Source organism: Lissotriton vulgaris, chromosome 11 (assembly GCF_964263255.1).
Source record: "Lissotriton vulgaris chromosome 11, aLisVul1.2, whole genome shotgun sequence".
NCBI classification, from domain to species: Eukaryota; Metazoa; Chordata; class Amphibia; order Caudata; family Salamandridae; genus Lissotriton; species Lissotriton vulgaris.
The window spans coordinates 1,100,080,502-1,100,104,003 of NC_141699.1; positions in this window are offsets into that span (position 1 = coordinate 1,100,080,502).

The following is a 23,502-nucleotide window of genomic DNA, read 5'->3' on the forward strand; positions in this document are numbered from 1 at the left end:
TGGGTCTTATTTCAAAAAACATTGATACATTTACCGGATTCATACATGTACTTTGCATAAAGCATACAAAAAGACTTTCTTCATGCAGATTATAAAATCCTTTATATTTTCACAATAGGTGGTATATAATTTACAGCGGTGCAGAGAGTGCAGTGATGAGAACAATTAAATATGACACATATATCCATATAAGGGACGTCTCCCAAGTTTACAAAGTCTAATACTACTCTAGTTCTCTGTATTTAAATGAATCCGCATTGGACAATACATGGTCAGTGCTGACGTTTCGACCTGAACTCAACTTCTGGGGGGCATCCTCAGGACAATACATGCCGCCTGACACAAAGGCTAAAGGACAAAACAAAGAAAGGCTCATCACCCCTTTCATTGAATTATAGACTGTCAGTGTGTGCTGAGTATCCTTCACATACCTCTAAGGTATGATGTTCCTTCTACACGCTGAGGTTATCCTGAAAAAAAAGGCCAACCCAGCGGGTCCTCTCATACACTTGTGCTGCAACAACTCCAAATATTAGCACTTATCAATGAATGAATTCATCCATCTTGAATAATTCCTACCCTATTAGTGGAGTGCAGAAACTATCTGCAACGTATCCCTTGTGAAAATCCCAGAAGGGTCTTTAAAATCCCATATTTACATGGGCCATTTTTATTATTTGATATTTAGTTACTCCTTAATTTCATGCACCAGGGGTCACCATGTTTTAGACTGAAAGGTTAGCCAATGCCTATTATAAAATGTGTCAGTTTCACAACAAGAACAGTCCCTGAAACACAATGTATCCAATGTGTCGGTGCAGCCAATTCTTGATACAAAATGCGTCGGATTCATTGCCAGAACCAACCCACAACCCAACTGTATCTAGTGCCTCGCTTGAGCGATTATCGAAACGTGGCTGTTTATAATGAGCGTCAGCATATTCATATATATGCATATTTTCATGTATTTACTAAGAGTACGTACTATTATTACAGGGGTGTCAAGGGCTTGACATGGTGTGATCCAGGGACCACCATCTCGTGCACCTGCCCACCCACATCCTTCTATAGTGTGAAGGCTTCTAGGCCTCATTATGTAAAGAATAGAATAGAATAGAATATGCTCTTATACAGCGCATGGCTACCCGAAAACATCCCAGCGCTGCGGACGTGTGGTAAGGAGCAGATGAAGTTTTATGGGAACGGACGGTCAGTGGCCTATAACACAAGGGGTAATTTCACGTTTATTGATTGCATGGCTGTGGAATGTCGTAAAACGTATGTGCATTAGATTTATAATAATAACAGCCAACATGCCATTGTGGGTCATATGATGGGGATTTAATTCTTAAACCACGGTGGCCTGTATGGGCCAATTGGATGGCGTGTGGAAACTTCAAGTAGCTGTTCCAGATGGAGGAGTGAGACTTCTTGACTTCCAGCTAAAGCCCTGTGAAGGTCGAGTGTGTAAAGGGACATCACTGCATTGTGGTCTGCAGAGGATTTCGGGCTTCAGACCCTCATCTTAACCTGCGTCAGCGATTGGCTGGTGTGTGGTATCTTCAGGTAGGTCTTTCACATAGAGGACTGAGTCTTCTGACCTTCAAACCAAAGCCCTGTGAATGTTGAGTGCATAGCGGGACATCCCTGCGTTGTGGTCTGCGGAGGAGTTCAGGCCTTCACACCTTCAGGTTAACCTGTAGCAGCGAATGGATGGTGTATGGTATATTCATGTAGGTCTTCCACACAGAGGAGTGAGTCTTCTGGGTTCCAGCCAATGCCCCGTGAATGTTGAGTGTGTAGAAGGACGTCTCTGCATAGTGGTCTGCAGAGGAGTTCGGGAATCAGCCCCTCAGGTTAATCTGTGTTGGCAATTGGATGGTGTGTGGTATCTTCAGGTACGTCTTCCAGATAGAGGAGTAAGTCTTCTGGACTACCAGCCGACATCCTATTAATTTCGAGTGTGTCGCTGGACATCTCTGCGTGATGGTCTGCAGAGGAGTTTGGGATTCAGATCCCCAGGTTCACCTGTGTCAATGATTGGATGGTGTGTAGTATCTTCAGGTAGGTCTTCCAGATGGAGGAGTGAGTCTTCTGGACTTCCTTCCGACCTCCTATAAATGTCGAGTGTGTAGCGGGACATCCCTGCGTGGTGGTCTGCAGAGGAGTTCGGGCCTCAGGTTGACCTGTGTCGGCTCTGGTTGTATTGTTGCACAGAAGCAGTGGGCTCTGTGCCATTCCCAAAAACCATGGTTGCTGCATGTCAGAGTATTTCTAGCACAACTTGTGTTTCTTGCCTGCAATGTTTAGTTCCTGATCAAGGTTCTAATGAAAACACCAAATCCGGGTACTTCTTTCTCTTTGTCATTGTGGGTGTTGCTACCTTGCGCTTTGTGGTGTTCACCAGCGCATCCTCCCTTGTTGTTGTGTATGATGTGTCAACGGCTCATCTTTTCTCTTGTGAGTCCCCTCTTCATGTGTCCCCTCTACTGTTGTCTCTCAGCCTCGTCTATTGACTGCCACACCACAACCCTCTCTGAGGGTCTCTTTACCGAGGGACTCTTGTTCCCTGGGTCCGGTTCCCTGGGCGTCTGGTACCTGCTGTCTTAGTGCCTAGATACCCTCACGGGTGACAAGAAGTGCTCCATGAATCTACTGATTGGCACTGATTGAGAGAATCATAAAAAGCAGCCAGGGTAAGAGAGATGCTCAGACAGGGATGCCCCTCTCCTGGGATAGCTCAGTGGTTCGAGCGATAGCTCTGCTGTCTGTCGCCAGTTCTGGACGCCTCCTTTGTCTGTGGCTGTTGACAGGAAGCTTTGCTTTCTTAGCTTTGCTGCCTGCACTGAGCGAGGTATCGGCCAGCAGTAAAGAGGGAGGGTGGGTCAAAGAAGAGGGTAGCTCAGCTGTCTCCAGTGCACGGGAGACAGATGGTGACAAGTCTCGAATACTAACTTCTCTATGGACAATGGTGAATGATGCCACTGAGGGACAACATGTAGGGGAGAGGATGTAACCTTACAGCCCGAGCTGCCGACTTTGGATCTGGGGAACCGGGTTCGAGTCTCGCCGTCAGGTCAGCATCCTGTGATTTTGAGAAAATTACTTAGGGGCAAATTTACAAGAAACTGACGCATCTCTGCATTATAGTAGGGATGCGTCAGTTTACTTGCATCACTCAAAAAAACCTTGCGCCACCATGGATGGGTCGCATTTATAATGCAGCGCAGCATGGCGCAAGGATTGACTTATGCGTCATGCATCTGTTGGCGCAAAGGTCACACATTGCTGGAGTCGTGTCGCAAGCATGATGCAACTCCAGCAATGCTCAGGAAGGCCTTTGCCTATTTTGCTCTGTCACTCCTTACGCCTGCTTCAAGCAGGCATAAGGTTTTGCCGCAGTGGCGCCCTAGAAGTGGCGCTGTGAAATTTTGCAGATTTCACGGCGTCACTTTTACAAGGCGTTCTTGCGTCAGAACGCCCACCCCGCATACATTATACCCGACACAGGTATGTGACGCAGGGCTTAGAAGCGTCACGTTGTAAATGTGTCGCAACGTGGTGCATTGTTTACGCTGCAGCTGCATCACAAAAGTGACGCAACGGCGGTGCAAAAGTGTTGCAAGGGGCTTGTAAATCTGCCCCTTTATCTCCCCCTGCCTAGCAAAAAATGAATGTGTCCATCTGTAACGCAACTGGTGCTCATGTACAGTGCTCTGATACCTTTGGGTCAAGTTTGCGCTACATGAAAACTGCAAAAAAATCATCAACAAGGAAACTTACAGCACCCCAATCAATTTGGCTCATCTCATCTCGTCTTCATTTGACTCCAGGTCCTTCCTGATAGAAATACACAAGCTTTCCCACCAGAGCGGACCCCTGCGGACCACGCCTGATGCCACAGGCCCCCCCCCCCCTCCACTCCTCCCGTGCACTCTAAGAGCACTGCAAAACCAGCACTTCTTATATACCCCCCGCCCCCTCCCCCACCGAGGAGGGTTGGCACTGCCGTCAGGGGCTGCTGTCCAGCCGCCACCGCTGTGAACATCAGAACCTCCTGACATTTGCACATACTTTTAGCTTTTAGCCTGTCATATTTCCTGAGTTCATAATGTGCCTTAAATCCCCGGACGAGATGCTTTTGGCGATGTAAAGTGCCGCGTGAGGGGCAGGTTAATGCGACCCACGCCGAGGCGTGAACACGAAAGTCTCAGAACTGCTGACGGGCTCGATAAGAATAAGCTTCCCGGCTGACTCTGCTCTGCAAGGTTAATGTGAAAAGGGATTTATGAAGTGCAAATGAGATGGCGTCTGTGGGCAGAGGGCAGAGTTCTGCAGCCTCGCCGTCCTCCGGAGACACCCCTGAAGCAGCCTCCTCTGCGTCACTCAAGCGCCCTGAAGTGATAACAGGCGCTTTGAAAGCACCGCATCAGTATGGCTTTCCTCCAGGAAGGAGGCTGTCTGTTTACCCTGGGTTGGCTTTGAGGGGCCTCTCTTAAAGAGTTACATATTAATGCTGTCACGTGGGCTTCCTACAGGAACCTCTTTGTGCAGCTTCAGAGTTCATTCAGCTGGTGGAGGCCACAATGGATCTTTTTTGCACTGTGTTCAAAAACATTAACTACCAAACACAGGGCCAGATGTACGACCCTCAGTGTTCCTGACTCGCATTTTGCATTTTTTAGCGACTTGCAAATTGCGAGTCGCAAACACTGATGTAAAACAGTGTGTGAGACCCTATTTGTGGTTCCCGACTGGGTCACAAAGGTCCTACCTCATTAATATTCATGAGGCAGGTCTCATTTTGTGACCCATTGGGAATGGTCAGTACTCACAGGGATGGTGGCCTGCTGGGGTCAGCAGACCACCATGTCTGTGACTGCTTTTTCAATAAAGCAGTTTTTTTTAATGCAGCCAGTTTTCCTTAAACAATGGTCTTCTTAATGGAGGAATCTACTGTTTAATGGGAAGAGGTCATGCTGAAAAGCCAGCAAGCAAGAGTGTAGAGCCCACCACCACATCCTGGAGTCATTGTAGAGAGAAGGGAGGGGAACACACCTGGCCTGAGAAGACAACAAATATGAGGCTTGGCAGGAGGTGCAACAAGCCCAGGCTTGCTGGTGTATATTACACTCTATGGTTGATGGGACAGTCTGGTGATAGAAAGGTCTCACTGGCTGAGGGTTCTGGGCTGGCGGTTCTGGATTGACGATGCCGACCTTGGGTTGTACCGTTGTGCCAGTACTAATCGCTGATCTTGAATAAACCTTATATTCATTTATTATTCCCGACTCCTGGGTCTCAAAAGGTACCTGTAGGTCTGTCGCAGAGCTGGGCAGTAGAAGGCAGGAGAGGGGCCCTTGTGTGGCCGGTAAAGAGAGAGTGCGCCGGTGCAGCTCGCAGGGTTCAACGGATTTAGTACTGAGAGCAGTCGATAAGTCCAGCTGAGTACAAGGCTGCTGAAAGGCAGACATCAAATGTGACGTTTCGACTGCGGAAGCCGAACACTTTCCTGATGGACATGTGATTGAGGGGCTCAATTAGGTCTTGGCAGAAGCTCTGGATCTGCTGGAAAGGGACAGGTGGCTAGATTCCCAGTTCCCTCATCTCATTGAGTTGTTTGGGATCTGCCAGGTTTCTGAACATGGCAGCACCTTAGCTGGCTCCGTACTCAGAAGCCTTTACCCAGCAGCCATTAAGCATGGCATGACGGCCATTGTGGCGCTGACCTTCATAGGGAGCACCTTCTGACACAGATCCATCCAGCCGGAGCCCGCTATGCAAGCCATGGTGGACTTGGGCAGGAAAAGATCAACACTACACTCAGGAAGAAGACTCGATGCACTGCAGGCCTGGTCCCTTCATCGACATCGCCCTTCGGCTTCAAACAACCTCAAAGCACATCTGAGATTTCTAGGCTAGTTCCACAAGATCTGCAAGGGGCATCTCTTGAGACTGCCTGTGGCACCAGATGGCACTCTAATTGTCTTTCCCTCTCGTTGGTGTTCTTTGCTGCCCAATCAGATACCTAAGACCTTCAGCAAGCCCAGGGCTGAGGTATAATATTTGTTCCATCTCCATGAAAGCTTTACACCTTGTTGTCCTCTGGCAGGCACCATTTAGAATTTTTTCTGGATGCCATCTTACATGATCTGGACTTGGCTGACAGCTCGGTTCACTCTGATACCCAGACTCAGGGAATGATAAAACCACTGGATGTTGCTGTGGTGGCAGCTGTATACGAGAGCCACTACTAGTGGCATTGCAAGCATGTCATGGCTTCTAATCCATTCTGGCAAGAAATGCGCATATGCAGGAGCGCGTGCATACACAGTTTTCGCAGAGATGGCGAGGAAGAGGAGCAGGGCAGCCCGTGGATGCCGCAGTCCAGGTAAGTTGCTTTTCTTTACTTTTATGTCATTTATAATTAATTGTTAATAGGGGGGGTGGAGGTGGAGGCTGGCCAAATCCGCTCCGCAGCGGAGTGTGCGAAGATTTGCCTTCTCCGGGGAACGCGGAGGAGGCACATTTCCACACATTCCGCGGGCGGAGCGGATATCTCCGCCCGAGCTTAATAAATACAGAATTCAGAGTTACAAGTCAGGCTCCTGGGAAAAAATGAATTTCTGCGAGGTGCCTGGTATCATAAATGCACTGGTGTCCGTGCAGGATTTGCATGCCTTACAGTTCCTGCATGTCACAAACCCCGCTCTCTGGATCCTCCCTCTAGGTTCACATTGGCGGATGTTCATATTTCTGCAGAGCATATCCTTCAGGGATTTGCTGCATCGATAGGTAGCCTGGGAAAGAGTCATCACATACTTAGAGATGCTGTCATCAGTGTGAAGCACATGCCAGTGCTTACTGAGCACTTTCTTAACTTCATTAGCACATTTGTTAAATATGATAATTGCCTAATGGGTTGTGTCACCTCTAGCACAGTATCTTTCTTAGACACCAGGAGAGCGTCCCTTTTTAGCAACTGTTGATTTTGGTGTCCGCGTTCTTAAGTATGTCATTGCTGTTGCCCGCAACATGAAATCTTTCCAACAAAATACTTTTCTCGCACTCGAAACCAGCATCACAGCTGCAATTGCACCTAGTACGGATCAGCTCACCACAGGGTATACTGCTGAATATAATTTAAGGGTGGCAGCTAGACGCATGCAAAACACTGTAGCCAGCTGTCTCCTTTCTGAATAAAGTAGTTTCAATCCTTGAATTTTGGATGGTCAGTTTCAGATCTAGAAATTCAAGTCTACTTCTGCTGATTTTACTCTTGAGTTTGAGGTCCAACGTGTTAGAGTTCAATTCTGTCTCAAAGTGTAATGCAAGCTCAGTCGACCCTCGCCATATGACAAAAGAGTAATCAATGTACCGGGCCCAGAGCACTACGTGTTCATCTTAAAGGGGGATGTAACTCACGGTTTGCTCCTCCCACCAGCCCATGTAAAGATATGCGTAGCTGGGGGCGAAACAACTCCCCATCGCAGTGCCCGGAGTCTGGCGGTAATGGTTGTTGTAAAAAATAAAATAGTTATCATTAAGGCAGAAACTGATCATATCGAGAATGACTTCAGTGTGGAATAAATGGGACAGCGACCTGGCTCGTAGGAAACACCTGCATGCTTCAATCCCCAATTCTTGGGGTATGCATGTGTAGAGGCTACAGACATCGGAGCCCATAAGGAAACCATTATCCTGTCATAGTATGTCATTGATTATGCAGAGAAAATGCCCACTATCTCCCACATAGGAGGGCATTGAGTCCACAAATGGCCTAGGAAAGTAGTCCATATAACTGGATGCGTTTTCAAGCAAACAGCCAATTGATGAGACTATCAGTCCCACATTAGGGTCTCATCAGTTTTTGTGGATTTTAGGGAGCAAATAAAGCACCGGAGTTCTCGAATATTTATTCAGCAAGAATTGGTACTCCTCCTGTTCTATTATGTCCTGCTCCCTCCAAACTAGTAGTTTCTCCCGGGAAGTACTGTTGGGGGTTTTCAAGTCAGATTTCATGCATAATATACCAGGTCACTCAATTGTTTATAGCCTTCAGCAAAATATTTCTCTTTAGCCCAAATTACAGTGTTACCCCCTTATCAGAATTCCTGTGTGTGTGTGTGTATATATATATATATATATATATATATATATATATATATATATATATATATATATATATATATATATATATATATATATATATATATATATATATATATATATATATATATATATATATATATATGTGTGTGTGTGTATTTATAAGTTTCAAGAAAGAAAGAAGCATTTACACTCCTTATAAACTGCCCTTTCCAAGATGTTGGTATTTATGACTATTGTCTCTAAGGTTCCCAGTCCAACATGAAGTTGAGCCTTTTTTTATTAGTTCCCGTTTGAGTCACATTCTTCAAGCAGTGTATGCATCATAACACATTTGTTCACTTATTGTTCATCCCGTTCTTCCGCCTCTTGATGCATTATTTGTCTCTGGGTTTTTGCATATTGTAGTTGGAACCTCTACAGGATCTACTTCCGGATATCCTTGCATGGCTCTCCGGTCTTGACTGATGTCCGGGAGAGTTTTGGGATTAGCTAATAACTTCTGTATTAATCTTCATCATCAATCAAGAGATACAGGATTGTCTGGGAAGTTTATTTTACCTATTGTGTTTTTTCCTTTCTAACTGGGGTCCTCTCATGGAGATGCCTGACACCCATCATGGGTACTGGTCAATGCGGGATACTCTCTGGCTACAGGTCCTCGTCTCGACGGAGACTGAGCAAACCTTCTCAATGTACAGTCTGTGACAGAGATGCTGGAATGCAAACGGTGGATGTGTCCATCAGCATTGATCAGTTCTACCCAGGATCATTTTCATATTACGTAGCTTTTTGTTTTTGACAAAGAAGAAAGGACCGAGTGATGGGTGGTCACAGGAGAGGATTAGAGGCGGTTTATCGAAGACTAGTAGATTGTAATAATATGTATTGCCCAGAGGACCTGGGCACAGGATATTGAGAAGTGGACAAAAACAAGGGCCTCAGGATAGTTAATAGAAAAATTTACAGGTTAATAAAGTTGGGGAATGGAGTCGAGGTTAGACGTTTGAGCCACATAGGCAAAGCTGTTGAAAGACATGGGCATAGCAAACTGTTTTTTTTGTAGGGCTCGCAAGTAAAGGTAAAGTGTGCGTGGCAAACAGATTTTTTTATTTGACAAATGGACATCTTAGACGTGCTTATCCTTAACCCTCTGACTTGTGTCAATTAAATTAGGATATGATAGGATAACATTTGTAAAGCACACTTATACCCAGGGTTACCAAGGCACTGAGCAGACGAAGAAGAGGAAGGAGCCATGAATTAACCATCCATGATGAGAAGAGACATGTTTTCAGCATTCCGCATTGGAAATGGAAGGGGGCAGGGAGTTCCAGAGTTTGGTGGCTGCTACCAAAAAGGATCGACTGCCTCATCTGGCCCTGCAATATCTTGGAGAGATCAGGTTTTTCTGGGAGGGGGTTCTCAGACCCCTTCCTGGGGTGTAAATTAAAAAATAATCTTCTGATTTCTCTCTGTCTCTCTCTGTGTTTCTCCCCCATTCCTCCCTCCCGCCCTCTTTCTCTCTGTCTTTCCTTACCTCAACTCACACACATCACTCCCTCTTTGCATCTGTCTAGCTAGCTCCGCCTGTCTCTGTGCCCGCGCCCTCTCTCTTCACCTCACCCTCTCTCTCACTCTGGGTAACTTGACCTTTCAGCTGTTTCAGTGCCCCATTCTTGAAATCAAGGTATCATTCAATTTGCTTTGTCATCGGGAGGACTTACATTATCTGGTAAGGGGGGGGGGCATCATGTCAACATTGATCTTAACGGCTGATCAGGGGTTGAAAAAGCATCAAACATGGTTGCTCTGCTAATGAGTGAGACTGTTTTGAGTTATGTGTGCCTCTGCCTCATCTGTGCTTGCTGTGTATTGAGTTCAGTACTGTAGATACAACAACTCCAGTAGAGTGGGGTGGAGAGGCGCACTGTGGGGAAGTGGGGTGTGGTGCTTCATGGCTAGATGCAACTGTTCAGAGCCCTCTATTTTGCTGTATATTGTGTAGTGTTTTGTTTTGTTTTGCTGTGTGATTACAGTACTTTGTTTTCCATTAAAGATACTCACTGGGCTGGACCTTACTTTGTTGTATCTGTTTTTTTTAATTTAGTTCTTAGTTCTTGCCCCCACCCTACCCTCCTCGGAAGCCCGTGACTGCTCGCCTTCACTACCCTGAGAGTCAATTGCAGAAAGATTAGTAGGTGCCTCAGTGTGTAGAAACATAGTAGGGAGGACCCCAGGACACCAACCCCCCTCCCCTACTCAAACGGGGTCTGACAAATAGAGATCAGAAGAGTGTCCCGGTCGCACAGCGTCCATTCTGTCCAGTGCGGCCGTCCAATCAATGGCCGGCGCTGAATCCCGCTCAAGAAACCCCCCACCATTGTTTGAGGATCTAGCGTAAAGAACAATCGATGGAAAGCTTGGCGAGCCCTGCCGCGCTCACGCGTTTAGGGAATAGGAAGGACGTTGGAAGCAATTAATTAGCACAAAAAGATGAATACCAGGGATTCCAGCTCCATCCTGCTCCTTGTCAGATCTATAAAGATGGCGGGATGGGTGATCCTCTTCAGCAGCTCCAGCACCCTGGGTACCAGGAACCAGCCACCCCGACCTTTAGAAATTATTTCAATGGTGGAAATAATAAACTTTGAAGATTTTAATTTGGAGGTAAAATGCAGCATGTCCTCAATTTGTTGAAAACAAGACCATACAAATACACTGATTTCTCTAACCACACATCAGAAGTATCTTTCTTGGAATAGCTTAGGAAGAAGAAACCACTCAGGAAATCCCAGCTGTGTTGCTGAAGTGCTCAGAGCTCCAATGAGGGGGTTTATTCCATTATATCTCTTTACATCTGGAGTGCCTCAAATGGCGGGCAGCAAGGCTTGCAGGTGGTGGCGGGTGCCGCAGGAGGTGGGGGGGGTTGTGCAATAAAAAAAATATATAAAAAGTAAAATAACCTTACCTTGCCGCCGGGTACCACGTCTCTGCACCTGCTCTCCTCGTAGAACTCGAGGAACGGGAAGCAGGCCCCAATGAAACCATCACAACTGCGCAATGCAGCGTTGTGATTGGTAAGCTTCCCTGAGCAATCAAATGCTGCAGTGCAGTGTTGTGATTGGTTTTGAGCGTCCTGGTTCGATGCTCAACTAGGGAATGGGGGCTTGGCTTTGTTCTCCATGCAGGCTGTAATGCAGCCTGCTTGGAGAACGGAGAAAGTGTGCATGACTGGTTTGGGTGGGCCGAGAGTGCCAACTAAACAACACTCATTGCGCACTTAGGAGTGGGCAAACCACTCCTCCCCTGCTCTACTACGACAGTCAAAAAGCCGGCAGAGGTTACAGAGGCAGAAAGAGAAGAGTTTGTTATGAAGTAGTTGAGTACACAAGAAAGGGGATCCGATTCCTGAGACACCCACCTCCAAGTGCTTGGTGTTGGAAGCTCAGTCCCTAGGCAGCTCCTGAATATCTCACCTGACACCATCAACATCTGGAGAGAGAGCGCTGTGACATCACAAGAGACACGCCAACAGTACCCAGCATCAAGGAAAAGGAGAGATGGTTATTAGGCAGAAGACATCAAGTTAGGGATAAAGGGCCATATGTATCAACATTCCGTTTTGCGATTCCTAAATAGCGATTTTTAAGGAATCGCTATTTAGAAATCGCAAAATGGTATGTATGTAGAAATTTGCTTCTTTTTAGCGATTTCTTAAAATTCCTTAATTGCGATTAGCAAATTGCTAATCGCAATTAAGGAATCATTTCCCATTCATTTCTATGGGCCAGGAGGCCCATAGGAATGAAGGGGAAATTTGCGATTCGCAATTTGCAAATCGCAAATTGTGAATATTATCAAGGGTGCAGGGGTGTCCAAAGGAAACCCTTTTGCACCCCTGAAATCGGCATTGGTGGACATGTGGCGCACATACATGCCCTAAGGGCATGTATGTGCGTCACATGGCACTTAGAAAATAAAAAAAATATGCATTTTGAAAGGAATTCGCAACTTAACACCAATTAGAAGTTGGTGGTAAATTGCGATTCCTTAAGGCCAATTTGCTATTTTTGTGGCTTCTTACATTGCATTTAAGGAATCGCAAAATTTGCGATTTCTTAAATGCAATCGCAAGATAAGGAATCGCATATTTTGCGATTCCTTATTTTGAAAGAAGATTTCGTTGATGCATACCGAACGTCCAAATTGCATTCGCAAACGCCGAAATTCTGCGAATTTCGGCGTTTGCGAATTCAATTTGGCTTGATACATATGGCCCAAAGTCAATAAGTGACTGCTGTCCTAAATGTCCATTCGCAAACATTTGGTCACAAATTGTGCAACAGCTTTTTGCGAATAGAAAGGAATTTGGCAAACCGACCTATGATTAGTAGGCCAGGTCACAAAACTCTAAATCATAGCGGTTGCCAATTCGACCTGCCTCACCAACATTCATGAGGTAAGTTGCAAGTTGTGACCCACTCTGATTCGCTGCCATCACAGAGATGGTGGCTTACTGGGGTCAGCAGACCACCATGTCTGTGATTGCTCCTTAGTAATGCAATCTCCTTTATTTAACACAGACCATTTTTCTTTTTTAAAAAATGGGGCATGTTTTTAAAAACTTTTCTAAACTTAGACAGTGGTCCATGGGATTATTACCTACACCTAAAACAAGTTTTTGTCTACATTCACAAAGGGGAAGGGGTATCTTAGGGATCCCTTCCCAGTTGTGAATGGGTGACCACCTCTTTTGCGGTGTGGGTGACTTTTCAATGAATTGTGAATTAGTTGGTTCGCGAAAAGCTATTTGTGATTCAGTAAAATGTTACTGAACTGCAATTTGGATTTTGTACATATCTTGTGGTAGCAAAAGCTCTTACTTTGCAAATTGGAGCCTTTGCGACTTCAAAATACTTTGAACACCAGGTCTCAAAGTCCTTAAGAGAGTCTTTGGTTAATGGAAGCCCAGGCTAACCTAAAAGAGAGAAGCCCTTTAGCCTACCTCAAGGGGTGAAGTAGACAGACAGACAAGTAACTGGAGGACTTCGCTTGACGCTCTGCTTCACAGAGGGGCGACACAACACACAGAAATGAACACTCAAACTCCTCTTACTTCACAAGACATCCTAGACCATCCCATAGGAAGGATGTATGATGCTACATCACAAACGTTTACATCGCATAACTTAACATCGCCGTCTTTACATCGCATTCACATTTACAACGCAACCTTTCACAACGCAAACCATTACTACGCTTCCCCATTGAAATGCATGCAAAAGACATTTACAACGCACTCAAACAACCCGCATGCTTTAGCATCCCGACTGTTTCCCCGAAATAAACCCCAAACTAATACACTACCCTACATAACACACACTTCACAACACTATCATACAGTACAAAACAATACACTTCCCTAAACCCTTAGCCCTTAATTACTACCTTACACTACAACCCCCTGACCTGACCCTAAAACAGTACCCTAACCCTAAGCCCTATACCCTAATAAACTACCCTACAGTAGGCTCCCCTGACACCACCCGACATCCTAAAGCCTAAACCCTAAAGCCTAACACACTGCCCTAAACTACGACAACCAGATGCTGCCCTAAACCCTAAACACTACACTCTAAGCACAATCCCCAGACACTGCCCTACACGCTACATTTTAAGCTCAATCACCTGACAGTGCCCAAAACCCTAAACACTACACTCTAAGCGCAATCCCCAGACACTGACCTAAACCCTAAACACTACACTCTAAGCACAAACCCCAGACACTGCCCTGAACCCTAAACAGTACACTCTAAGCACAATCCCCAGACACTGCCCTAAACCCTAAACACTACACTCTAAGCACAATCCCCAGACACTGCCCTAAACCCTAAACACTACACTCTAAGCACAATCCCCAGACACTGCCTTAAATACTACACTCTAAGCATAATCCCCAGACACTGCCCTAAACCCTAAACACTAGACTCTAAGCACAATCCCCAGACACTGCCCTAAACCCTAAACACTACACTCTAAGCATAATCCCCAGACACTGCCCTAAACCCTAAACACTACACTCTAAGCACAATCCCCAGACACTGCCATAAACCCTAAACACTACACTCTAAGCACAATCCCCAGACACTGCCTTAAATACTACACTCTAAGCATAATCCCCAGACACTGCCCACAACCCTAAACACTACACTCTAAGCATAATCCCCAGACACTGCCTTACATACTACCCTCTAAGCATAATCCCCAGACACTGCCCTAAACCCTAAACACTACACTCTGAGCACAATCCCCAGAAAATGCCCTAAACCCTAAACACTACACTCTAAGCACAATCCCCAGACACTGCCCTAAACCCTAAACACTACACTCTAAGCACAATCCCCAGACACTGCCCTAAACCCTAAACACTACACTCTAAGCACAATCCCCAGACACTGCCTTAAATACTACACTCTAAGCATAATCCCCAGACACTGCCCTAAACCCTAAACACTAGACTCTAAGCACAATCCCCAGACACTGCCCTAAACCCTAAACACTACACTCTAAGCATAATCCCCAGACACTGCCCTAAACCCTAAACACTACACTCTAAGCACAATCCCCAGACACTGCCATAAACCCTAAACACTACACTCTAAGCATAATCCCCAGACACTGCCTTAAATACTACCCTCTAAGCATAATCCCCAGACGCTGCCCTAAACCCTAAACACTACACTCTGAGCACAATCCCCAGAAAATGCCCTAAACCCTAAACACTACACTCTAAGCAAAATCCCCATACACTGCCTTAAATACTACACTCTAAGCATAATCCCCAGACACTGCCCTAAACCCTAAACACTACACTCTAAGCACAATCCCCAGACACTGCCCTAAACCCTAAACACTACACTCTAAGCACAATCCCCAGACACTGCCCTAAATACTACACTCTAAGCATAATCCCCAGACACTGCGCTAAACCCTAAACACTACACTCTAAACACAATCCCCAGACACTGCCCTAAACCCTAAACACTACACTCTAAGCACAATCCCCAGACACTGCCCTAAACCCTAAACACTACACTCTAAGCACAATCCCTAGACACTGCCCGAAATACTACACTCTAAGCATAATCCCCAGACACTGCCCTAAACCCTAAACACTACACTCTAAGCACAATCCCCAGACACTGCCCTAAACCCTAAACACTACACTCTAAGCACAATCCCCAGACACTGCCTTAAACACTACACTCTAAGCATAATCCCCAGACACTGCCCTAAACCCTAAACACTACACTCTAAGCACAATCCCCAGACACTGCCCTAAACCCTAAACACTACACTCTAAGCACAATCCCCAGACACTGCCCTAACCCCTAAACACTACACTCTAAGCACAATCCCCAGACACTGCCCTAAACCCTAAACACTACACTCTAAGCACAATCCCCAGACACTGCCCTAAACCCTAAACACTACACTCTAAGAACATTCCCAAGACACTGCCTTAAATACTACAATCTAAGCATAATCCCCAGACACTGCCCTAAACCCTAAACACTACACTCTAAGCATAATCCCCAGACACTGCCCTAAACCCTAAACACTACACTCTAAGCACAATCCCCAGACACTGCCCTAAACCCTAAACACTACACTCTAAGCACAATCCCAAGACACTGCCCTAAACCCTAAACACTACACTCTAAGCACAATCCCCAGACACTGCCCTAAACACTACACTCTAAGCACAATCCCCAGACACTGACCTAAACTCTAAACACTACACTCTAAGCACAATCCCCAGACACTGCCCTAAATTCTACACTCTAAGCACAATCCCCAGACACTGCCCAAAACCCTAAACACTACACTCTAAGCATAATCCCCAGACACTGCCCTGAACCCTAAACACTACACTCTAAACACAATCCCCAGACACTGCCCTAAACCCTAAACACTACACTCTAAGCACAATCCCCAGACACTGCCCTAAACCCTAAACACTACACTCTAAGAACATTCCCAAGACACTGCCTTAAATACTACAATCTAAGCATAATCCCCAGACACTGCCCTAAACCCTAAACACTACACTCTAAGCACAATCCCCAGACACTGCCCTAAACCCTAAACACTACACTCTAAGCACAATCCCCAGACACTGCCCTAACCCCTAAACACTACACTCTAAGCACAATCCCCAGACACTGCCCTAAATACTACACTCTAAGCATAATCCCCAGACACTGCCCTAAACCCTAAACACTACACTCTAAGCATAATCCCCAGACACTGCCCTAAACCCTAAACACTACACTCTAAGCATAATCCCCAGACACTGCCCTAAACCCTAAACACTACACTCTAAGCACAATCCCCAGACACTGCCCTAAACCCTAAACACTACACTCTAAGCACAATCCCCAGACACTGCCCTGAACCCTAAACAGTACACTCTAAGCACAATCCCCAGACACTGCCTTAAATACTACACTCTAAGCATAATCCCCAGACACTGCCCTAACCCCCTAAACACTACACTCTAAGCACAATCCCCAGACACTGCCCTAAACACTACACTCTAAACACAATCCCCAGACACTGACCTAAACCCTAAATACTACACTCTAAGCACAATCCCCAGACACTACCCTAAACACTACACTCTAAGCACAATCCCCAGACACTGCCCTAAACCCTAAAGACTATACTCTAAGCACAATCCCCAGACACTGCCCACAACCCTAAACACTACACTCTAAGCACAATCCCCAGACACTGCCCTTAATACTACACTCTAAGCATAATCCCCAGACACTGCCCTAAACCCTAAACACTACACTCTAAGCACAATCCCCAGACACTGCCCAAAACCCTAAACACTACACTCTAAGCACAATCCCCAGACACTGCCTTAAACCCTACACAGTACACTCTAAGCACAATCCCCAGACACTGCCCTAAACCCTAAACACTACACTCTAAGCACAATCCCCAGACACTGCCCTAAACCCTAAACACTAAACTCTAAGCACAATCCCCAGACACTGCCCTAAACCCTAAACACTACACTCTAAGCACAATCCCCAGACACTGCCCTAAATACTACACTCTAAGCATAATCCCCAGACACTGCCCTAAACCCTAAACACTACACTCTAAGCACAATCCCCAGACACTGCCCAAAACCCTAAACACTACACTCGAAGCACAATCCCCAGACACTGCCTTAAACCCTAAACACTACACTCTAAGCATAACCCCCAGACACTGCCCTAAACCCTAAACACTACACTCTAAGCACAATCCCCAGACACTGCCCTAAACCCTAAACACTACACTCTAAACACAATCCCCCTTACCTCTCTCTCCTTGCATCGTCCCAGTGGTCCTTTCCTAGTGCTCGTCCTTGCAGCCTGCCTCGCGCCCATTACAGCACATGCGATTTAAAAGCAAATGCGTTTTAAATGCGTATGGAATGGAATGGTACGCAGCGTAATGGTCTGCATCGTAACATCCCTTGCGTTGTAACGCTTGCGACGTAAACACATGCGACGTAACACATGCGTTGTTCTTGATGTTCCCCCTTAGGAAGGTTAAAGGGATTGCCCATGCAGGGAAGCATTGGTGGGCACACATTGGTTAATGTTTGTTCATCTTTTTCCTGGTCCTTCCCCTAAACTAACAATCAGATTCCCAAACTTCTATGTGATTTCCTAAGTGTTTTACATTTATTGTACTTTCTCCTTTTCCGTACTCTTTTAAGAGTACTTATTTTTTTCTTTCTATAACCCACTTTGTTTCCATAACTGACTTTGTGTTACATAGAATTTGTATTCACTAAAACATGCGGCTAATTACCAAGATGATCTGTGGCTGATCACACTCCAGGGCTCCCAGCACCATCCACTAACTGGGCAGATCACAAAACATCTTTTACCAACCGTAGTTCATGTCGATAGTGGTCATGTAAGGCCATCCTTGGTGCCAAGACTTATACCATTGTGTTATGAAAACAGAACTACTGGCATTATGCAGCAAAGTAAGAAGCAGATATGTGGCAGCGTTCACTAAATTATTCTGCAGGTGAAGAAGAACATATGGTATGTTATGTTATTTAATTTTATACGGCGCTCAGCTACCCAAGGGTTTCCTGGCGCCGCCTGCAGAGGTTAGAAACAAAATACAGAAGGAGGCCTATCGATTAAAAATCCAGGTCTTCAACATCCTTTGGAAGTGCACAAAATTAGGCGCATTTCTTAAAGACAGAGGAAGAGAATTCCACAAAGTAGGCCCTAGGTAAGGAAAGGAACGACCGCCTACTCTAGATAAGCTATATCTAGGGACCACAAATTTTGTCTGACTAGCTGAACGAAGAGAACGAGGAGGAACGTACAGTTGAGCAATAGATCTCAAATGTTGGGGGGCCTTACCCATTTTAATCCTGTACATATAGGTTAGGGTCTTAAATTTGATGCGATTCTCCACTTTCAGCCAGTGGAGATCGCGTAAGGAACTAGACACAGAAGAGAATTTGGGAATTTGGCAGAGCAGTCGGGAGCAGCATTTTGAACAATTTGCAACTTGTAAATCACCTCCTTGTCAGCCCCAAGAAAAAGGATATCGCCGTAGTCCAGGCGAGAAGTAATCAAAGCCTGGACGACCGTTCTTTTTGCAGATTTCGGCAGCATCCATAAAATCTTTTCGAGCCATCTAAGAATGGCGAAACAAGTTGCAGCTACCTTTATGGCTTGAGGCCTCATTGAAAGCTGATCGTGAATTACAAAACCCAGATTACGGGCTTGTTTAGTGGGCTGAAGGGTAACACCCTATTCAGGAGGCCAATGTTGGGGCCCCAAAGTTTTTTTTTTTCCCCAGGATGAGCACCTCTGTCTTTTCTCCATTAAGCTTAAGCACATATGTGGCAGTGTTCACTAAATTGTGCAGCAGGGGAAGAAGAAAATATGTGGCAGTGTTCACTAAATTATGCAGCAGGGGAAAAAGAAAATATGTGGCAGTGTTCACTAAATTATGCAGCAGGGGAAGAAGAAAGTATGTGGCAGTGTTCACTAAAGTGTGCAACTGAAAGGTGACCAGTAAACCTTTGCAAAGAGACATTTGATCTGTTTGAGCTAATCATGTAGCAGTTTATGACTGTGTGGCAGGTGCAAAAAAATCCATAATTATGCAGAAAACATTGCAGACCCGCATAATTCCTGATTGCGTGGTACTGTATTGTCTTGTCACATTTATATGGCGCGGTCATACAAACAGAGTGGCTATCACAAGTTGGCCATATCCCCTTAGATTGGTGCCTCTGCCTCATATGGATTCGTATAATTTATAGTGCCAGCGGTAGGTATCGTGCCCGAGGGTTGCAGGTGGGTTTCAACCATGTTGCGCAAACGGTGCTTCAGCGTGAAACGTACCTGGCATCTTTAGCTACTGGAAGGAAGTAGCTTTCTCTGCTCTATCCGAAAACCAAGAGCTACTGTCTTCTCTTTGAGTATGTATACATTATTTTTTGTCGGTGGACTTTAATAATTCAGAGGCAGCAGAGAGCTTGGAGCACTAATTGGCACGTCTGAGCTGCCCCTGCTTTCTTTTCTGTCGTTTTTCTGGCACAAACCAATGTTTTGCACTTACAATTTATCAAATCACATCAACCTCAGAAAGGAGGCAGCCAGGGCTCCCTGAGGGGGGTACTTTGTTTATAAACTCTAGCCCACGCCTTCCAAATTAACATGAGAGTTGTTTGTTGTTTCTTCCAGAAAGCGCATAACACATCAATACAATCCGCTGACTGATGGCTTAACTGAACGAGCAAATGTGTCTCACAAATTGAATGAAGGGGGCGTAATCAGGCCAGATGCGAAAGTCTCTCGTGAGCCTCCTGGAAGCAAACCATGTAAATGATGTAATTAGAAATTGTCAGTTATGAATTAGGGGAAGTGGTATAGCCTCTGTTACACAATACGTAATTTGCGAGCACAGGCATTCCACGCATGTTATTAGCTTTCAAGCAGTCATGGGAAAAAACAGGCTATCAATGTCAGTAATTGGTGAAGGTAATTGCATTTCTTAAGCGAGTGTACGCCTTCAAGCAGTTTCCTGGAACCCTCCCACACAGCCGTAGGCACCTGAGTAGCATCTCAAGAAGGAAAGATGATGAAAATGAACCACCCTGAGGTGAAGGCGGCCCCCTGAAGTGCTATGCAAGGGATGGGCACTCCCCTTTATCCACTTAGAGAATGTCATCCTATTAAATACTTTTGTGAACCTGTTGGGGCCACAGAGACTGGAACCCAATGATTGCGACAATGCTCTTCAGAGACACAGCTTACACCATTCTGTTTGTTCAGTGATGCAAATATTTTGAGAATAGAGGTAGAACTTTTTTTGTGTGTGCATTCCTGCCACGTGTTTGTATAGGGTTATAGGTCATACTTATAATTATTTTCTATTTTATTTCTATTTAGTGTATCCTGCTCCACTTTTTTTTCTTTCGAACAAGAGGCGCGACTCAGGAATTTCACATTAGGTGCAATGGATGGATCAAATTTTCAGCCATACTTTGAGCATGGATTTCTGCTGCAAAACTCACAGGGTGTGTGTGTTCATGTTCTCAAGACAGCTACTCTATACAATCTGTTTGCCTGAGGATTCCTGAGTGAATCCTGTCTTATGCTACTGTGTCGTTAGTTGTTACTACTTTCATAATTCCATACTATATTCTATTTACAAGTCCCTGTATTTTTTTAAACAATCCAGGCAGGGCCGCATTTCACCCGTGTTTATAGCTCACAGCAGGGCGCTTCCTAATATAGCGCCTATCCCTTCTTGCCAAGAAGGATGAAAAGAGCCTGGCTCTAGGGCAAGTGGTTACAGGTATAAACCCCCAGAACAGTACAACCTCTCCGCCATCTCAGCTTCTCCCCAGGAGCGCGTGAAGTAGAAAATCAACGAAGCAACAATTTAAGAGCAACTTTCACAAACTCTTTAATGAGCCTTCCTCAACCCTCTTAGAATCTTCCCAACCACCCTCTTTATCCAGGACAGAAATCTTTGCCACAGCCCCAAATATACCCCCGAGGAGCTTTCCCGCACGTCCCACCAAACGTCCAAGGTGCATTTTTGGAATCAAAGTCCTCCATCCTTGATACCCCTTGACGCTGTCGTCCCTCCTTGTCCACTCCTTTCTCCCACCCGCCAGTGACCTCTTCCTGGCCATGGTTTGCAGCCTCGGATCAGGGAACTAGAGCCATCTCTTCTCTCTCCCCCTCCCCACTGTGTTCAACACAAGTACTCTCAAAGTCCAATCTTCAACTCCGCAGAGCTACCCACCACCGGCCCCACACCCCCAACACATGACCTGGGCTTTGTCATCTCTGGGAAAGTGTGAAGGTTTTTGCCACATGCCACAACCTCAGTCCAGCTGCACACCGGGAAGACCCTCAACTCCAACCACAGCTGGAACCACAGTCCTCTGAATCATCTTCTATCTGAATCCTTTCATTCAACGTCACACGTCTCCAGAGCATCAGACTCAAAGGATTTCACCTCAGCGAGAACTTCGAGCACTTCCACCCACTGTCAGAAAAGAAATGTTCATGTTTGTGCATTGCCCTATGTAAGTTAGCATTCGCTGCACCATTTTCTCCACAGGAGCCATTTTAAGGTGTTCAAAATTGATCCCGTTCAAATTCCAAGAAATGCTCCCCTTAGAGTTTCATTTTCTCCACTTCTGTTCCATTCCAGTAATTAATACATCGTTCCTACAAGCCCATTCCTTTCTCACTCAATTAGAGGCCCTCTCCCAGTGGTCTGGAGACGGGCCCTAATGGAACGACCTTGAAATTTAGATAATTTGTGAACGATAGATACCATTTTTTGTATTACACTGTGGGCGTGTTCTTGCCCAGTTATGAAATGTACGTAATGTATCTTTATGTTTGCTGATTTCAGTCCTCTCTGCAGCACTCCTACTGACTGGGCAGACCGGGCTCCGCTCTGAGAGTATATGCATAAACAGTTATTGGTTTCTATCTCTACTGTCTGACCGACTCTTCATTTGGTATGGAAGGCTGAGAGGTGGTCATTAGTGACCAGGGTGACCCATATCGGGCCACTTCCTTCACAACTTGTCAACGCCACCTTTTAACTTCTGTTGAGCTGCAGGTACTCTGCTGGCCAAGACCTCAGACAACGTCTCCACGCCTCTTACACCGCTTCAATGATTTACTCCTAGGGTAAAAAGCCTTTCCAGGAGGTGCACCACTGACTCAGGTGGCATCACACATGGGTGTTTCACAGCTTTCAGACTGGGAATATTGGGTTGGAGGCCTCAGGCCCAGCCCGGCCACGTTCCGTACACGCTTCGTGGGTTAGCCTGCACATTCTAATGCCTGTCTCTGCATATCCGCACTAACATGCGGTGTCACACATTATTAAGCTCAACTTTCAGCTCTAGGCGCTAGCTCTCATCCCGACGGTGCAGCAGCAGTGTGTCTGCTGTGCACCCCAGGCCTGGTGTTAGCTGGGCACAGAGTCGAGGAGAGGGGACTGGTTGCCATGGATTCCAGCCCTCTCAGCCTGCACTCTGCTTCCCTACTTTGTCTGGCTCACTCTTGCCACTTGGCATCCTGCCTGGCCCGTGCCCTGCTCTGTTCTGTGATTGGGTGATGTGGCACCATGCTGTAGGAAGTCATGGGCAATCAGTCTTCCTGCCACCAAGACAGAGTGGACCTGAGGAGCCCCGGATTCAGTGGAACAGGCGGTGGCCATATTTTGCACCGGTCCTGGGTGGCACCAGTGTGTGAGACCAGCAGGGTGCCTCTGAGTGGCACTGCATCACTTGGAGACAGTGCTTAACTTGTGAATAAATAAATACTGGGTCCCAAGATGATTCCCAAGATGCCACAGCAGCTTTGACACCGAGTGTCCGTGCCAGCGCAGCCTCATACCTGTGCCAGCTCTACTTTTAACCATCAGAACTGCAACGTGTGTGACAATTAGACTACTTCAGGTCACACAAAGCTGTCAAGGGTTCGGGAGCACCGCTATTATTATATTAAAAAGTAAACTTGCATTGTTAAATGCCCTGCTGACATGCTTTGTTGGATACAAAAGCAGACTGCGCCACCATGTGCTGAACTACAATATTATGTGCCAGTGTTAAGACATGTTCCTGTACCGAGCACCCGCAAACAGTAGCACAAATTAAGCTGTGCAGATCAGACAGCAGATTTGGAAACGATTTGGAGGCACGCCAGAGTGCACTGGGAGAAAGGGGGGGGGGGAGAGAGAGAGCGAGAGAGAGAGAGAGAGAGAGAGAGAGAGAGAGAGTTAATTATTAGTTTTTTGAACTGTTGT